A 20342-nucleotide genomic window follows, 5' to 3' on the forward strand; every position below is an offset into this window, starting at 1 on the left:
AATAGATTCCACAGACTTGTACACAAACAGAAGTCACACGGTTTTGCACAATCCGATGTTATAGACTTGTGCACAAACAGATGTCATACGCTTGTGTAAAAAACTGATTTCATAGACTTCGTCAAAAAGAGATGTTATCGACATTTGCACAAGAGATTCCGTAGACTTGTGCACATAAAGATTCTTCAGACTTGTGCACAAACATATTTTGTAGACCTGTACACACAGATACCATAGACTTGTGCAAAATTTGTGCAAAAATAGATGTCAAATATTTGTGCAAAAGCACATCCCTTAGACTTTTGCACAAACTGATGCCATAGACTTGTGCACAATCATATGTCCTAGACCGGTGTACAAAACATTCTATAGATTTGTGCACAAACATGAGTCATATACCTGTACACAAAAAATATTCCACGGACTTCTGCACAAAAACATTCCATATACCTGTACACAAATATAATCCATGGACCTCTGCACAAAAACATTCCATATCCCTATGCTCAAAAAATGTTCCTTACCCATTTGCACAAAAATATCACGTTCACCTGTGCACAAAAATATCACGTACACCTGTGCACAAAAATATTCGGTATCCATTTTCACAAAAATATTCGAAATCCATTTTCACCATAATATTCCATACAACTATGCACAAAAATATTCCGTACACCTGTGAACAAAAAAGGTTCGTACACCTGTGCACAAAAATATTCCGTAAAATTGTGCATAAAAATATTCCGTACACCAATGCATAAAAATATTTCGTACACTTGTGCACAAATAGAAATCACAGGCTTGTGCACAAAGAAATGTCGCAAAAAGAGATGTTATAGACATGTGCACATCAGATTCCATAGAGTTATGCACAAACATTTTCAATGCCCCTATGCTCAAACAGATTTCAAACCATTATGCTCAAAAAGATTCCATACCCATTTGCACAAAATAATACGTAGACCCGTGCTCAAAAATATTCCGTAGACCTTTGCTCAGACAGAAGTCACTAGCGTGTGCACAAACAGATGTCATAGACTTGTGAATAAACAGATGTTATAGACTTGTGCACAAAGAGATGTTATAGACTTGTTCACACACAGGTGTTATAGACTTGTTCACAAGCAGGTGTTATAGAATTGATCACAAACAGGTGTTATAGACTTGTTCACAAACAGATGATTTAGACTTGTGCACAAATAGATGGAATAGACTTGTGCACAAACAGATGGAATAGACTTGTGCACAAACAGATGTTTTAGTCTTGTGTACAAACAGATGTTTTAGACTTGTGTAGAAACAAATGTTATTGACTTGCGCAAAAAGAGATGTCATAGAAATGAGCAAATCAGATTCCATAGACCTGAGCACAAAAAGAGGTCGTAGACCTGTGAACAAACAGAAGTCGTAGACCTGTGCACAAACAGAAGTCGTAGACCTGTGCAAATAAAGATTTTTCACTTGGACACATAAAGATTATTCAGACTTGTGTGTGCACATAATGATTCTTCAGACTTGTGTGCACATAAAGATTCTTCAGCCTTGTGTGCACAAAATGATTCTTCAGACTTCTGTGCACAAAATAATTCTTCAGACTTGTGTGCACATAAATATTCTTCAGACTTGTGTGCACATAAATATTCTTCAGACTTGTGTGCACATAAATATTCTTCAGACTTGTGTGCACAAAATATTCTTCAGACTTGTGTGCACATAAAGATTCTTCAGACTTGTGTGCACATAAAGATTCTTCAGACTTGTGTGCACATAAAGATTCTTCAGACTTGTGTGCACATAAATATTCTTCAGACTTGTGTGCACATAAAGATTCTTCAAACTTGTGCAAATAAAGATTCTTCAAACTTGTGCACATAAATATACCATAGACCCAAGAACAAAAAATTCCATAGACCTGTGCACAGAAGATTCCATACTCCTATACTCAAAAGGATTCCATGCAGATTTGCACAAAAACATTCCGTAGACCTGTAAAAAACAATATTCCATAGGCCTGTGTAAAACAATATTCCAGAGGCCTGTGTAAAACAATATTCCATAGGCCTGTGTAAAACAATATTCCAGAGGCCTGTGTAAAACAATATTCCATAGGCCTGTGTAAAACAATATTCCATAGGCCTGAGTAAAACAATATTCCAGAGGCCTGTGTAAAACAATATTTCATAGGCCTGTGCACGAAATGATTGCATAGGCCTCTGCACAAAGAGATTTTATACTCCTTTGCACAAAAATATTCTGTAGGTCTGCGCTTAAACAAATTCCGTAGACTTGTACACAAACAGATGTTATAGTTTAGACTCGTGTAAAAATTTAATTTACTATAATTGGTAATTATCTTTAATTGCTTATTTTGTTTAATTATCTTTAATTGCTTATTTTGTTTAATTATCTTTAATTGCTTATTTTGTTTAATTATCTTTAATTGCTTATTTTGTTTAATTATCTTTAATTGCTTATTTTGTTTAATTATCTTTAATTGCTTATTTTGTTTAATTATCTTTAATTGCTTATTTTGTTTAATTATCTTTAATTGCTTATTTTGTTTAATTATCTTTAATTGCTTATTTTGTTTAATTATCTTTAATTGCTTATTTTGTTTAATTATCTTTAATTGCTTATTTTGTTTAATTATCTTTAATTGCTTATTTTGTTTAATTATCTTTAATTGCTTATTTTGTTTAATTATCTTTAATTGCTTATTTTGTTTAATTATCTTTAATTGCTTATTTTGTTTAATTATCTTTAATTGCTTATTTTGTTTAATTAAGTTTAATCTGTACTTCGCAACTAAATTAGTTTGACGCGCAATAATGACAATTAAGCTAGCTAATTGCACTACCAATTTGATTATCCGCAGTAAAACGACGTAAGTCCTAGAATGACTTTCTTTATTACTTAACCCAAGCAAAAAAGTCTTAAGTTCCACAGTTTAAAGGTAAACCACGTAATTCGGAGGAGGTACTTAAAACTATTAAAAACAATACTTAAACTTTGTTTTTCTTATTGAAACAAAAATTGGCGCCCACTTTAAAAATGGGGCTTTCATTTAAGACCGTTTTCAAATCTATCAAACGTATAGTTATTTTTGTAAGGGTAGTTACAAAATGGGTAAGTTTGGAAAATTTCCCATGTTATTTCTATGGAGATCTCTAGTTTTTCGCCAAAATCTGTGATTAATTTTATGGAAATGAAAACCACCCTTAGCAACTTTATGCTTTATAAAATAAACTATTAGGTGGATCATCTTGAAATTTTTACCACATATTAAGGGCCCGGATTTTAGTTCAGTAGAAAAATTTCGAAACAATAAACTTAATACGAAAAAAGTTAAAACCAATCCAAAAACCTTCCTATACATTAAAGCCGTCATCAGGCCTTATCTAAGGGAGCTACCGCTCCCTTAGAATACTTTGATGACTTGAAACAACGTCCTAAATTGAGTTTAATTCTGTTAATTGTGGCGTGTTAATTTGGTTTTAACTTACTCTGAGCCTTCATGATAACTGGAATAATTGAATCAGATTTTAGTTTAAACTTAAAAGCAAACTAACATAATTTAACAAGAACTCGCAGATAGGTATTAAGCTTTATTGAATATTGATTACATCGATGGAGAAAATTGGAGATTGTGTTTTCAAAATTGAAAAGGTTACCTTAATTCATATCGAATTCGAGAGGGGCACGCTCGATTTTTTTGTTATTTTCGGCCAATCATCGATGGACTTTCTTGGGTATCTGTGAAAGCATGGCGCCAGTCTCGGGCCTGCCTCTCCCTCTTAATTCTTAAGAACTTGATAGAAGCATCTGTTTCAACAGTATATATTTTTCTTTTCGTAATAATTATTGGGTCAAAGTTTAATTAGGTGTTTATATGAACAATATATTTTTCTCGAATTTTATACTTAAGAAAATGCGAGGCCTATTTTTAACTAGAATTTTAAGGTAAGGTACTATTAATTTTACTAGAAATATTAGAGTAATTCTAGTTAAATGTTTGCTTTTCAAGGACGCTTTGTGTACATATTTAAAAGTGGATTTACAATTTTGTTATATTACACTATGTTCATTAAAGGGTTAGTGTCAAAATAGTTATATTACACTGTAAATATTTATGTTCAATAAAGGGTTAGTGCCAAAATAGTTCTATTACACTATAAATATTTATGTTCAAAAAGGGGTAGTGCCAAAATAGTTATATTACACTGTAAATATTTATGTAGTGTCAAAATAGTTATTGTACACAAAATATTTTTTTCTTGTTCCATAAAGGGGCAGTGTCAAAATAGTTATACAATAAATTTTATGTTTAAAAATGGGGCAATATTTTGAATTTACGTTTGATAACAGGTTTTACACTTAATCTAATTGAAAATATTGTTAGTACAAAATTCATGAGCCGGGAAAATTTTACCTAAACTACAGTTGTAACAATTTTATCTATAGTACAATTTTTTGCCTACATGAATGTGCCAGAAATAACCGAAAATTAACCATAAGTGACATTTCGCAACAAAAAGTATGTCATTAAAGGAGAAGGGTCTGTTTCTGAGTGCAACATCATTTCCACCAAAGCAATGTTTTTTGTCAAACACTGTCGTAGAAGCGACCATTTTTAAGGCGCCAAGGAGAATATGGTTTAGAGTTTCCTGGAACTTTCGTATTCTGTTTCCATGTAAATCCCGTTGGGAGAAACCTTCCCAAAGGGTATCATTTAGCATTGGGTATATTTGAAATGTTATATTCATTGTTATTATGTTACTTATGATCTACGTAAATTCTCCTAACTCATGATCGTTGGATCAAACGCAACACAGAAGGAAAGGTAGCAACACCTAGTCTAGGCAATAAAAAATAGAAAATGCTGTGGACAACCCGACCTCTAGCCAAAACAAAAATGTATCAATATATATTTTTAACAAGACGACCCAAGGGCTCGTAGTAGTAGCCACATCGTACCAGTGAATAGCCCCCCTCTATACCTTACCCTAATGAATGAATAGCGCTTTCTTTTACAATGCTTAAATGATTTACCGTGCATAAAATCAGAGTTAATAGCCGCTCGATGCCCTACTTCAAACAGTGATAAAATTATAACCGTATAAATTTACTTATGCTGTAATTCTACTATTCTGGTGAATCGAAGAACAGATAGTTTTAGTGATAATCCCCTCGATGAGTTTACAACATAGACTTATGCCGATGCACACTTATCGCATCTTATAAATTTCTAACATGGACTTATGCCCAGAACCTTTTGAAAGAGAAAGTTTAGTTATAGCAGAAGGCAATAAGAGAGAAGGGACACACTACAATGCTAAAATAAACCCACATTTGAATTAACCGCCAAAACGTTCCAGTCAAACATAACATAGATGGCGATAGCTACCGACCGAGAACGAAACATATGAGGAGCGCGGTAGGAAACGGGAAAAAACGGCATTCGGGTTTACACGGGAATCATGTAAAGAACGATTAATAAATGTTACTCTTTTTATCCTTTTTATAACCGCAATATCTTAAATAATAGCATCAACTTCTGATAATAGTCATTAATCACACGCCTGAATCAACGATTAAACACGATTAACATCTAAAAAGTGGGATTCACCAGGATTATTGAATTATTATTGGAAGATTTATGACGATCGCAACGGATATACACAAAAAAAGATGGTCACATCGTTATCTATTTAATTAAAATAAATAAAAAGAAAATAAATAGAAAAACCCCAAACATAGAAATTCAGAAGTATCCGACCCCACATATAAAAATTCAAAAGTATCCGACCCCACAGATTCAGAGGTACCTCACCCCACATCACCCCGACATTTTAGAGATAAAACTAAACGATAAAAACTCGGAGTTTCTATCAAGTCTCTATGGCTCAGTGGTAGAATGTGTTTCTACTGCACTCCCGGCTGCGATGTGAAAATTTTTTATTTAAAATTAAATCTCTAACCAAGCCCAGTTACCCCTATGTAGAGTTCCTTTTAAGCTAAAAAATAACGATAACGAAAGCGAAAACTCCGGCCACAACTACTACTATTACTACTACGGCTCGGGTCAAACTAAGAGCCTCATCGTGGCTAGAAATAATGACGAGATTGTTACAACAGAATAAGCTGTTCATCATCACATTGAATATAACGTAGACAATATTAAGAACGAAATTGAAAAGCTACGATTACAGGGTTGAGACGGTGACCTTAGAAATATTGAAACGCTCTTCGCACTTGTTTCTGATAGCCATGGACTGTAAAATACACTAATCTACATGTGTTTGTCTTTCTAGATTGTCAAATTTTGTTTGTGCTCATCGTTCTTCATATAGTCAATGATTTATCACCACTGTTTTATCTATGCATATTCCTAGACATTTTAAACTCTACCTGAATATCCGTGTTTTGCGACTGCTAATTTCATCAAAATATTAATATGACTTTTTAGTGATAGTTAATCAAATTCATATCTTAATTGTTTAATTATCATGAATATCACCTATATGTTAAAATGTGGTTCCAAATTGACGTCACACTCAGTGATTTCTTTTGTTAAGTACAGTTCGAAGAAAAATAAATATGTTTCTTGTTTAGGGAATTCCATTTCACGTTCCAATCCAATAGTCAGCGTTTTAGGGAGTTAGTAGAAGAATATTTCGGTAAAGACAACGGCTACTGCCGCTGACAACAACATGAGAAGCAAGTAGAAAGGAACACCGACGCTGCTCAGGTCCAAGGCTTCAGTACTTTGCATTAATGGTCTCTTCCAAGTCAACGGTTCAAGGAAGCGATGTAAACTTTGTTCCTGATACTCGAAAACTTGCTTTTCGAGCATCGGTTCTACTCTGTAAAAAGAAAAGTGTTAAGGCTAATTAGCATTTTAGATAAAAAAATTTACTGACACCAGTTGGGCGTTCAATTGTGGTGTGAGTATGTTCCATGAGGTGTTGAAAATGAAATGTTTGTAGTCGAGTTTAAGAGCATGTTGCGAAAAGTAAAATCCTCCGTTTTCTACGAAGAACTGTTTCATCTTTTCGACATGCACTAATTCTTCAAAATAAAGAATCAAATAGTCTTTGTTTACGATCAGAGCTTTTTCTCCAGAAAAAATTGGAATGAACAAATCAATATATCTATCTCGTTTTGATTTATTAATATCATCTTTGGGTGGTTGCGAACTTAACGTCTTAACGAAATCGTCTAGCCATTTATTAAGAAAATCCCGTCAGGGATTTTCTATTTATACTCAATCCGAAATCGTAATGTTAAACTCTATGGAGCTTAACATTATGAGGTGGAAACATTTTCGCGACCAAGGGGGTACACTTTTTTCACAGCCTAACTTTACAGCACTAGCAAAGGCTGAAAAGGTATAGTATCTCATTTCTCGTAGTGTAAGGTTAACTTGGCCTTTTTGTATAGGTTTTAAAAAAAATAAATTTAAACCACGCGCTAGCTCACGCGCCAGCACGCGCTGAATTTCAATAAAAGTTTCAATTCAAATCTCGCGCTTAATTTCACCATTTTGATTCTCTAAGTTCACGTGATTTTTTTTTAAACTCTTTGGGCCTATTTTTTGTCTTTGTAAGCCTAAGGTTAAATGATCATAAAGAAATAGTTGGAGAATTTTTATAATTTACACATGGTTTCAAAGAATATTTAGCATAGTGTGTTTTTATACAGTGCATTGTATTATCCGACCATTCCAATTTCCGAATGTAAGTTACGATTTAGTGAAATACTATATAATTAGTCTTAAAAAATTGCACGAATGAGTTTCACTATTCCAGAACTAATTTATTCTGAAATAACGTTTCTCCCCAAAAAGGGACAGATATTATACAAAAACGAGTTTTGCTTCGCAGTCCTTAAAAAACTGCATTTATACACAATCCGCGGCACTTTTTCAAACCCACAAAGGGCCAGAAATTAGAAATTATTTTATGTATTGCAATTTGAAATTAAGTTTAATCGATATGAGAAATTTGGTTTTAATTGCGTAGTTCAAACATTTGTTATGATTAGAAATTTTACAACAAAAACGGGTATAAATGCGGCGTTTCGGAACAAAGAGCTAAATCAAGGACGATTATGACTCGAGTTCGAATTGAAGTTTAAAACTTATACAAGATGTAACAACACACATATGAACACCTTTTCTGAATGTATGATAAATGTCTGAAATACGACACTGCTTTTAAAGCCACAAATCAGAATGAGGGACCTCATTTTAGGAGTAGTAAAGCGACATTTTACTCGAAATAAGTGTTCTTATCTCTTCCACCCTGAAAAATTAAAATGTTAAAAGCTCATTTTGTATTTTTTCGCCTTAATTACTTGACAGGGATAAGTTTTTACGGGAACAGATTCTATATAATTTCATACGTGAAAATCTAAGCTCCCTTTATCTCGAAACGCCGCATTTATACCCGTTTTTGTTGTAAAATTTCTAATCATAACAAATGTTTGAACTACGCAATTAAAACCAAATTTCTCACATCGATTAAACTTAATTTCAAATTGCAATACATAAAATAATTTCTAATTTCTGGCCCTTTGTGGGTTTGAAAAAGTGCCGCGGATTGTGTATAAATGCAGTTTTTTAAGGACTGCGAAGCGAAACTCGTTTTTGTATAATTAACAACTGGGTCCTGAGCCGCCTGATACAAACCAATGACGTCAGAAAAGGAGAGGACTAAACACGAAGAAGAATGTTTACCAAATCTTTAATATATTTGTAATCGTCGACGGTTAAAAAGTCCGGCTCAATTCCCGATTTGATCAAGTCCGAGAGAGTGTCGATGCAGTTGTAGCTTTCCGTCGAAAAGTCCGTACGCATGTAACAACCCAAGAAGAACAGAATGAAAGTCACTCCGATAAGCCACGACGAAGCGAGCAGACGACAAGTAATGTGCGACAAAACGACGGGAATCGCTAAAAAACATAAATCTCTTTTTCGCTTATGACTGATTAAAGCACCGGCCATATTTCTTAATTATGGAAGTTAATTGTCGCTTCTATACGAAATTGAATTACTTTTAAGTATTAGGGATGACGTAAATGCTTACGTTCGGCGCATAAGAGCGACGCGTTTTCCCAGACATTTTCTAGAGTTTCTCGGGCCATTTTCTTGGCAACTTTCTTGGTGGGCACTGACTTGTACTTGTTGGTTACGATGGAGTGAATGACAAGTAAAAATGACAAAAGGACCAAGGTCAACACTAATAAAATCACAACCTGAATTAACCAAGAATAAAACTCAATGAATTGGGTATTAAGTAGATATTTATTGAGCAACATTTACTTCGATTTCCATATTTAAGAAGGACCAGGAATTGGACGTGATCACTTGAGGGCTGGACACGATAATCAGCTCGTTTATTCCGACTGGCGGAGACGGAGTGAAATGGTCCAATCGACTGAGGAAAAATGAACTTGGTTGTTCCAATTTGATAACATGAGATGTCTAAAACCGGCGTATAAGCGTTAAATAATTTGTACTCCAGATTTTAGTCATTGTTTCCATGTAATTAAAAAATCGCATACCTTGGAAAAATTTGGCATATATTTTATTTCATTAAAGCGATGGAAATCAATATAGTTCTCTTTGTAATTCAGCCTAAAAGTTGTCGACAAAAAATTGAATTACAATAGAATGTAAACGTTGTTTTATAGCATTCTGTAAGCTGAGATTCGTTTCTGACATCTCTTTAAGGCTGCGTATAGAATTAGGGAAAACGTTATCATGAACTTTCGGTATAAAATAATTTGCGGGGGTGCGCGAGTAGTTGGTTTTGACTTTTTTTGGAAATCCCAATTACAAACAAAATTCAATTACTCGATTCAAAATTAACTTAATTTTCAAAAAACAATGAATGATTGAAAGGCTAGGCCTAGTAATTATCGATTTTTGTTTTTGCCATATTTCACGAGTTAATTACTTTTTTTCTTGAATATTTTATATTCTCTAAAATCAATAACGACATTCAATTTGAACTCAAAACATTACCCATCCTAGTCGAGAGTATCACTAAATACCTACAAACCTATATATCTAGATATGTAATTATTGCTCTTTATAGATTAGCAATTGCAGAAGTTAAAATTAATGATTTATTCAAGCTTTATAATTGTGAATTACTACATTATTGAGGCTGAATGCAGACAGGAATGTATGGAGGGGTTGGAATGGCTAAGGTCAAATCCTAATCGGCGTGAAATGATCTTCGAAACAACTGGCGTGGCTTAATTTACGCTAGTGACGTCATAGCCTGACGTAAAAATCGTATTTACCACTTAAATTATTTTCATTCATTCATTGGCTGCCAAAAAAAACTTGTTTGCTGTAATTCTTCACCCTCTACCCTAGGTCCTCTGCCTAGACTGAGAGAATCGAATATGAACGCGAACGGTGGCGAATCAGCGCGTTTAACTTTAAACAAGTTGGGAAAACCAAAATATTACCTCTCCGAGTCAAGAGGTCTACTACTACTAAGTTATTTACCTAGATATGGAATTATTTCTATTTTTTGAAGTAAAAATTTACGAAATATTGAAGCAGTATTCCAAGCATAGCGAATATACAGTAAAGCAGACGACATTTTACATCCAATAAGGATAAATCTTGGACACATGGAAATCAGTTAATGGCAAAAAGAACAGGAAATGAAGTCTACGCTTCAGCTGTTTACCGTATATTCTGATAGCTACATTCACAACTGATTAGCAGTGTAAACACTATCGTCTCGTCTCTCCTCAACAATATTCTTAGTTTGCCAACATAAGTGTTAACGTTAAATAATACCAAAGCTAAATTGTAGCTAGACGCACTGATAGTCAATGCGCACCTTAAAGAGAATAAAACTCTGTAGCTTAGCCCTACTAATCTAATTGCCACCATGATCTTTTCTTCTATTATAAAATCTTAACCTGATTATTTAAGAGTGTATTTAACTTTCGGCTCACTCTGAACCGTTGATGTCTCTTCATTTCAGACACGAAAATAAAAACCCAAAGTTTACTTCACCTCAGGCCTGAATTATTTACTCTAGATTTCCTTAAGCTTATTGCAAAAAATACTAGATATACCCGCCGGAGTCTAGATCTTAGCTTTCTTCATGAAATTACTAAACCAAGGATTATTCTATATACAGATGTAGTATAGCTTAAGTAATATATAAACAGCCATTTCAAATAATAATATTAAAAAAAATCTTTGGAATATCAAAATGAAACAGAGCTTTAAAGCTACAAAAGCACTAAATGCATCATAATTATGAAAAATATTTCATCATATTCACTTTATATTAAGGATAAAGGGAATATTATGGTTCTGTAGGATTTCTTTACACATCAAAACAAAACGAACTTCTAACGCAGCGCACTGCGGCACTAGTGTAATAACGGACGGACACACACAGACAATAACATAGACTGCTTTTTAACTCTTTCCGTATTAATTTTGAATTGAGAAACAAGATTATCTTAAATATTAAGATAAATATAATTAATATTTAATATTTTCTTCGTTAGTTATTCGCCTTATTGAACGTTACATCGTTTTAAAAAAGAACAATTAAACATTCTTGAGAGACTTGACTAATATTGGCGTTTGAAATGAAGCATACGCCGGTTGCTTCGCCTTACTAAAATAGGTAGTATATAAGGGTTTCAAATCGCAGCTATGGATAAGAACAGCGCAATTGCGTGAACCTTTGGTGGAAGCCCCACCTTAGGGAGGCCGGACGTTTCTCGTAACCCTGGCCGATCGCCGCGTATGTCTTAACCTTAAGGATGCTGATGGAGTAGAAGCCAGGTGTGCAGACTGGTGTCCATGTGGGATGGACAAAGACTAGAAGATGGTGGGGATTAGAAGCCAGTGTTTACAGACTGGTGTTCCATGTGGGAGGGACAAAGACTAGAAGATGGTGGGGATTAGAAGCCAGTGTTTACAGACTGGTGTTCCATGTGGGATGGACAAAGACCAGAAGATGGTGGTGTGTAGAAGCCAGTGTGTACAGACTGGTGTCCAAGTGGGATGGACAAAGACCAGAAAATGGTGGTGTGTAGAAGCCAGTGTGTACAGACTGGTGTCCATGTGGCATGGAAAATGAGCCAAAATGATGGTGGACTATAGAAGCCAGTGGGTAAAGACTGGTGTCCATATGAGATGGACAAATGGCCAGAGGATGGTGGTGTTAGACAGGTAATGGATAATAGCTATGGTAAGTGGAATACAATTTTCCAAATTTCCGGGAACTGTAAATGCGGTCCGGAATTTGGGAAAACGTTTGCTCCGATTTGAAAACTGCGAACGCGGTCCCCTGGGGTGTAAGTCAATAACAACAGACAGACACACACACAGACAGACAGATACGTCGAAATTAGAACCTCTCCGTGACATACGTCACTCGGAGAGGTAAAAATATAAAAGGTCACTTCTGCCATGCCTTTTTTAACGAGTCATGACATTTTTCGCCTTCGGTAGACAGCTAAACAGACGTAAGGGGAGGAGCTACACTTCTAAAAAAAAGGACTCGCCTTATGTTTCCACCATCAAGGGTACAACGAGAGCCCCCTTAGCCATTCAAGCCCCTCCATACATTCCTGATGCAGATTTTTTTAAATCGACGATACGTCATGACACTCAAGAACACAAGAAAAACTAAACACAAATTTTAGTTTTTGGCCCGCCTCTTCTTTCATACCCCCCTCCCACTTTCCCGGGGAAGGGGTCCGGGACTTTGACGCGATTCCACATTACTCTGTTCTCCATTCCTACTTCTATAAATTTAAGTCCTGCAGACTGACTGATAATCAACGCCCAGCCCAAGCCGCTTGCCCTAGAAGCCTGACTATTTGCAAGAAGGTTACTCATAAGTAGTAGGCGCGTACTAAGAAATATTTTTCCAAATGGCGCACAGATATGTAAAAAATATTCTCTATGCAACAAAGTCCGCGCGTTTCAACCGATTTCACAAATATTTAGTACACTGGTTTCCCTTAACCTATAGACGGGGTGAACGGTCTTATGGGTTCGATTTGATGTCATCTTTTTAAATGGTGGCCAAAAACTTAAAAACCCTTCTTTATGGAATAATGTCCGCATGAAAAGTAACAAAAAATGTCCCGAGGGCAACGCCGAGTGCCTTGGCTCCTAGGGTGCTACAAAAATATTAGTTATCAGTAAAATCTACCCATTCTTTCATTTTGATGAAAGTTTTTATTACACGCGAGCGACCGCGGGTAACAGCTAGTCTAAAATAAATCTTTCCCTGGTTTAATGGCCCGTGGTTAGAGCATTAAGTGAATTCTGTCTCATTCGGTCCAATTATTAGTCGAATCGATATGAAAGTGTCAAATTTACTTCATGTTGAAGAATCGTTTTAAATATTCTGCCATGAACTTCATCTGTTCCTTAAAATCCGTCTTATCCTGAAAAGAAATAAAAGTTAAATTGTCATCAAGAAAGCAGTTTTAATTCCGAGACATTCAAGACTCGCTTCAACAACGTCACCGAATTTTAATAAACTCACCTTATCAGCCCAAGGTATCGAACAGTTAATAATTGTCTCTTGGGCGTGCCTTTAATTATAAATTAAATTTCAAATCAACGATAACATTTATTATTTGAAAATTCAAGTTCTACCTGTATTTAAAATACCGATCATTTCCAACAAATTCAATTTCGTTCAAAGCCATTTTTGGGCCCACTAATGCTTCGCTGGACAATCCAAAATCTTTAAAAGTTGGAAAGTGTTGATGAGAGATTTATCGTAGTTCTTCAGTATCAGACTGAGACTAGTTGAAACATAATTAAAGCACGAGTGTAATTCTTTTGCATGATTTTTATACCCTATTAATCTGTCATATTTTAAATTCATGGGTTTAATTTAATCAGGGATAGATTTAATTTTAGAAGTAGGAATGGAAAACAGTTAGTATTTACTTCAGTCCGACTCATAGTCCAGTATGGAGCCCTCCCTCCAACACCTAGCGAAAAGTTTAAATTATCCTATTGGCTCACTTAAACTACGTTTTGATGACGTTGCTGACGGGAACGGCGAAAAATACGTAATTCATTTTTACTTCAGTCGCTATGACCCGCCTCTTCTTTCATACTTTGACGCGCGCCCAGACTACTCTGTTCTCAATTCCTACTTCTGAAGTTAAATCTATCCGTAATGAAACTTGTTATATTTTCGAGCAATCGAAGCATTTGTTATGATAGGTTACTTATGAGTATTAGAAGGTCCCGTTCCTATCTCTATGGAGATTAGCATTACGAGGTTAATACTTTTTTGAGAGTTAGACGGTAGACCCAAGGTTTCGCGACCAAGGGGGTACACTTATTTTCCCAACCTAACTTTACAGCACTAGCAAAGGCACATTTCTCGTAGTGTAAATTAAGTTATGTGCAAATGTTTTTATAGAGAATTTCTTTAGTTGTAACCAGGGTTCGAATTAAAAAACCCAGCCCAAAAATCCAGCGGGTTTTGCTGGGTTTTACCAGGAGGTCATAATAACCCGAAGTACGAAACTGGTTAAAAAGCCCATAACAACAAAGTTTCGCCGTAAAGCTCAGCGGATTCATACACCGCTTAACACCCAAAGAAATAGTTACCCCATTTTTTAGCGCCCACGCGCATTAACTTACACACTTCCGGTTTAACACTATTTTTATCTTGTGATTTTGGGAGCGAAAATGGCTCACGTCTGCTTCTGTCGGAACGGTGTAAATTAAGCCTTGGCTAAGAAGTTGGCTTTTAGTCGGGGTTTCTAGTTTTCTACAAAACATGTAAACGATCGTCATTAATGTTTTGTTGCGATATGTGAGAGTGAGAATTCCGTGGTTAAATTAGAATGGTTTGGACAAATTTATTCGCAGTATTTTTAATATAAGAATTGCAACGTGTTTCTACGTCCACCATATCGCCATTTTTCTTGTCGACGGAGATCCCAGCCAACGGAAGTTTTGGAACGAAAACCAAGGAGCATAGATACCACTACGATATACTGTAAGTTGGAAGTCCATAAACAGGCTAATCCTTTCTATGCGCAACGACAGAATCTTGTTGTTCGCGATTTTTACCACTAGCTCTATGGCCAGTTTCATACTTCCCCCCCCCCGAAGGTTATTATGAACTCCTGGTTTTACCCACCATAAAAAACCCGCTTAATAAAACCCATCACTAAGATCTTCAATTTTGATGAATTTGGATACTAGAATAATTTCATTTTAAAGATATTTGTTGTTTCTACTTCAAAAGTACTATTTAATAATATTTATTATTTTTAATTAAACATTTTTAGACATTTTTATTAAGCTGTTACTTTTCAATGAGAATTTCTACCATGAACGCATCTCCTAAAGTGAAAAACACAAAAAAAAAACTAAATACCCAATAAAACCAAGAAAAACCCAATAAAAGCAAGAAAAACCCAATAAAACGCGGTGGGCTGGGCTTTTTTTAAAAACCCGGTTTTTTTTAACCCTGGTTGTAGCGCGCAGTCACCCCATACGTATGTACATCGGGTAACGGGTCTATACTGTAAAATTTTCGGACGGAAAATTTGGAAAATTGTGTTCCAATTACAATGGCTATTACTCCATTGTCTGTTTAACACCACAATCCTATGGTCATTTGTCCATCCCACATGAACACCAGACTGTAGTGATTGGCTTCTATACAGCACCATCATCCGGTCTTTTTTCCATCCCTCAAGGACACCAGTCTGTATTTACTGGCTTCTAAACACCACCATCATCCGCTTTTTTGTCCAACCCACATGTACACCAGTCTGTACTTACTGGCTTCAAAACACCACCATCAACCGCTCTTTTGTCTATCCCACATGGACACCAGTCTGTACTTACTGGCTTCTATACACCACTACCGTCTAGTCTTTTGTTCATCCCACATAGACACCAGTCTGTACGTACTGGCTTCTAAACACCATCATCTTCAGGTCTTTTGTCCATCCCACATAGACACCGGTATGTACAAACGGGCTTCTATTTCTCCACCATCATCGTTAAGTTCAAGACATACGCGGCGATCGGCTTGGGTTACTATAAACGTATAGCCTCCTAATGGTGGGGCTTCCACCAAAGGTTCACGCAATTGCGCTGTTCTTATCCATATCTAAGATTTGAAACCTTTTTATACTACCAAGAATTAATTTACTATAAGAATGCCTAAGTAGCGAGATTTTACGCTTCTACTCTTACGCCGGTGTTAGTGGACAAGTAAGCCCCACCCCTTTCATGTCCGTCATTGCTCTGCTCTTTCCTATTGGATCCCGTGGGGATAGGTCATACAGACGCGAATGACGTATTCCGACTAGAGGAAAAAACCTCCAGCAATATAACAGAAAATGGAGGCTGCCAGCGGTGTCATGATTAGACGTTTTACAACAAAACGGGTATAAATGCGGCGTTTCGAGAAAAAGTGAGCTTAGATTTTCACGTACGAAATTGCTCTCGTAAAAACTTATCCATGTCAAATAATTAAGGTGAACAAATCCAAAATGAGATTTTAGCATTTTAATTTTTCAGGGTGGAACAGGTAAGAAGAACATTTATTTCGATTAAAAATTTCGCTTTACTACTCCTAAAATGAGACCCGTCATTATGATGCAGTGTCGAATTTCTGACATTTATCATACATTCAGAATAAATGTTTTCTATGTGTGTTGTTACACCCTGTATGAGTTTTAAACTTCAATTTGAATTCGAGTCGTAAACGTCCTTGATTTTAGCTCTTTGTTCCAAAACGCCGCATTTATACCCGTTTTTGTTGTAAAATTTCTAATCATAACAAATGTTTGAACTGCGCAATTAAAACCAAATTTCTTCTATAGATTAAACTTAATTTCAAATTGCAATACATATAATAATTTCTAATTTCTGGCCCTTTGTGGGTTTGAAAAAGTATCACCAAGGATTGTGTATAAATGCAATTTTTAAATACTGCGAAGCAAAACTCGTTTTTGTATAATATCTGTCCCTTTTTGGGCAGAAACGTTATTTAGGAAAAATTGGTGCTGGAATTGTCAAGCTCAGTCGACCTTTTTTTAAGAATAATTATATAGTATTTCACTAAATCTTAACTTATATTTGGAATGGTCGGAAAGTACAATACACTGCATAAAGAAAAAGTTATGCTAAATATTCGTTGAAACCACGTTGGTTAAAGTTTTTAAAGGGAGGGTGAAGAGGAAAATCAAGTGATTTTTTATCGATTCTTCTACTAATTATAAGACCATTCTGCATAGTGAAACATCCAGGAAATATCTCCGAGTGATTTTAAAATTCAAATTAGGTTCAGATTTCATGGATAATTTTAACGAGGATTTCCGACCAATCGCTTAACGCCCTGCCTTTTTATTAACAAAGTTCTCGTGGCACGTTCCGGTTCACATGAAATTTATCACGAGATTTGATAAAATTCGCGCGCGAAGTGATAATCGTGGCGCGAGACATGTAGCGTGCCACGAGAATTTTGCTAATAAAAAGGCAGGGCGTTACGCGATTGGTCGGAAGTCCTTGTTTAAAATTAACCTTAAAATCCGAACCTAATTTGAATTTTAAAATCATTGGGAAGTATTTCCTGAATGTTTCACTATGCAGACTGGCCTTATAATTAGTATAAGAATCGATAAAAAAATGCTTTGGTTCCATTGAACCGAATTCCCATTCGAAAGAACGGTTTTCTTGTGGTGTCCCATTCGACCGAACGTAGCCAAAAGGTGCGATTTTGTCATAGTCCCATTGGACCGAAATTCTATTGAACTGGAAGAAGACATACTGTGTGGTTTTGCAATAAATACATTTTTAATTTCACAACTTATTTTTGTTAAAATAAATGTGAGTTGAAAATGTATTACTGCACTTATTTTAACTACGTTTTAATTACGGCGAACCTCACCTACCCTAACCTAACCTAACCTAACCTTGTTTGGAGGTAAAAAGATTATTTATATGAGTATTAACAGCCCGCCTCTTACCACGAACTATTAATTAGCAATAATAGAAATATTTTGGAAAAGATGTCAGATAATTAATTGGAGAATATTTTGGAAAAGGTGGCAGCTAATTAGTAGGAGAATGTTTTGGTAAAGGTTGCAGCTAATTAATAGGAGAATATTTTGGATAAGGTGGCAGCTAATTAATAGGAAAATCTTTTGGAAAAGGTGGCAGCTAATTAATAGGAGAATATTTTGGAAAGGGTGGTAGCTAATTAAATGGAGAATGTTTTGGAAAAGGTGGTAGCTAATTAAAAATAGAATATTTTGGAAAAAGTGGTAGCTAATTAAAAGGAGAATATTTTGGAAAAGGTGGTAGCTAATTAAAGGAGAATATTTTGGAAAAGGTGGCAGCTAGTTAATAGGAGAATGTTTTGGAAAAGGTTGCAGCTAGTTAATAGGAGAATATTTTGGAAAAGGTGGCAGCCAATTAGTAGGAGAATGTTTTGGAAAAGGTTGCAGTTAATTAATAGGAGAATATTTTGGAAAAGGTGGCAGCTAATTAATAGGAAAATCTTTTGGAAAAGGTGGTAGCTAATTAAAAGGAGAATATTTTGGAAAAGGTGGTAGCTAATTAAAAGGAGAATATTTTGGAAAAGGTGGTAGCTAATTAAAAGGAGAATATTTTGGAAAAGGTGGTAGCTAATTAAATGGAGAATATTTTGGAAAAGGTGGCAGCTAATTAATAGGAGAATGTTTTGGAAAAGGTTGCAGCTTATTAATGGAGAATATTTTGGAAAAGGTGGCAGCTAATTAATAGGAAAATCTTTTGGAAAAGGTGGCAGCTAATTAATAGGAGAATATTTTGGAAAAGGTGGCAGCTAATTAAAAGGAGAATATTTTGGAAAAGGTGGTAGCTAATTAAAAGGAGAATATTTTGGAAAAGGTGGTAGCTATTTAAAAGGAGAATATTTTGGAAAAGGTGGCAACGAATTATTGGAACCAAAGCAAACCAAACCTAAACTAACCTAACCTAACCTAACCTAACCGAATATAACCTAACCTAACCGAACCGAACCTAACCTAACCTACCCGAAACTAAAATATTAAAATTTTAATTTGAAACTTAATGACATTGATGGAACTACCATTAAGACGGCACTTCATTTCAAGCACAATTTGTTTATTAATTCTATATATCTCTTGCCTTGAAAGGAATGAAAGTGATCGTTTTAATTAGTATCACGAAACATTTACTTTTAATATTATTAACATACCTTTCGGAGATTCGAACCAACAACCTATCGCTTCACAGTCCAATACCGTATTCACTACACCACCGAATCGCTGACGGCTACAGTGTTTCAAGTTATATTGATGTATTTTTTAGGAGCATATTCGGACGATTGGGATTTCGGTCCATCGGGAATATAGCTATTGGGCTGGAAATCTAAAATCATTGCGGGATATTCGGTCGAATGGGATTTCGGTCCATTGGGAATTCGGTTGAAAGGGAAGATACCAAAAAGCTTACTTGATTTTCTACTTCACCCTCCCTTTAAGCTGATATTTAGAAGAATATTATAAAAATTCTCCATCTATAGAGTAATGGCACCTACTTGCCTTTGACTGTATTAAGCTCTATGGGTAGTTAACATGGAGTGCCACTACTCTATTGCATGTGATCATTTAACCTTAGGCTTAGAAAGACAAAAATAGGCTCAAAAGGTTTTAAAAAATCACGTGAACTTAATTAGAGATTCAAAATGGTGAAATTAAGCGCGAGATTTGAATTGAAACTGTAATGAAATGTCGCACGTGCTGGCGCATGTTGCTAGCGCGTGGTTTAAAAAGAATTTAAACCTATATACAAAAAGGTCAACTTAACTTTACACTACGCGAAATGAGATACTATATCTTTCCAACCTTTGCTAGTGCTGTACTGTTAGGTTGTCTAAAAAGTGTACCCCCTTGGTCGCGAAACCTTGGGTCTAACTCGCAAAAATTTATCCACCTCGTAATGTTAAGCTCCATAGAGTTTAACATTATGATTTCGGATTGAGTATAAATAGAAAATCCCAGACGGGATTTTCTTAATACGTTTGTTGTCATTATTAACAGGTCAGTCCTACAAGCGTAATTTTTTTGACAAACTTTATGCAATTATCTAGCGGTACCTGTTACTTTTCTTCAGTGTTTCTCCTTTTCCTTTCTACGTCGTTGGTGTTTTCTCGTGTCAAGTGTCTTTTCTTAAAACTAAGACCCGAAGATTTCACGGATTCATTTTGGATCCTCTTTCAAGTGAACACGCTGTCAACTATGACTTTAAAAGAGAACGTATCCGGATTTTAAATACC

Source organism: Phalangium opilio, unplaced genomic scaffold (genome assembly GCF_054372755.1).
Source record: "Phalangium opilio isolate 3A_F unplaced genomic scaffold, DU_Popi_V2 ptg000209l_1, whole genome shotgun sequence".
NCBI lineage: Eukaryota > Metazoa > Arthropoda > Arachnida > Opiliones > Phalangiidae > Phalangium > Phalangium opilio.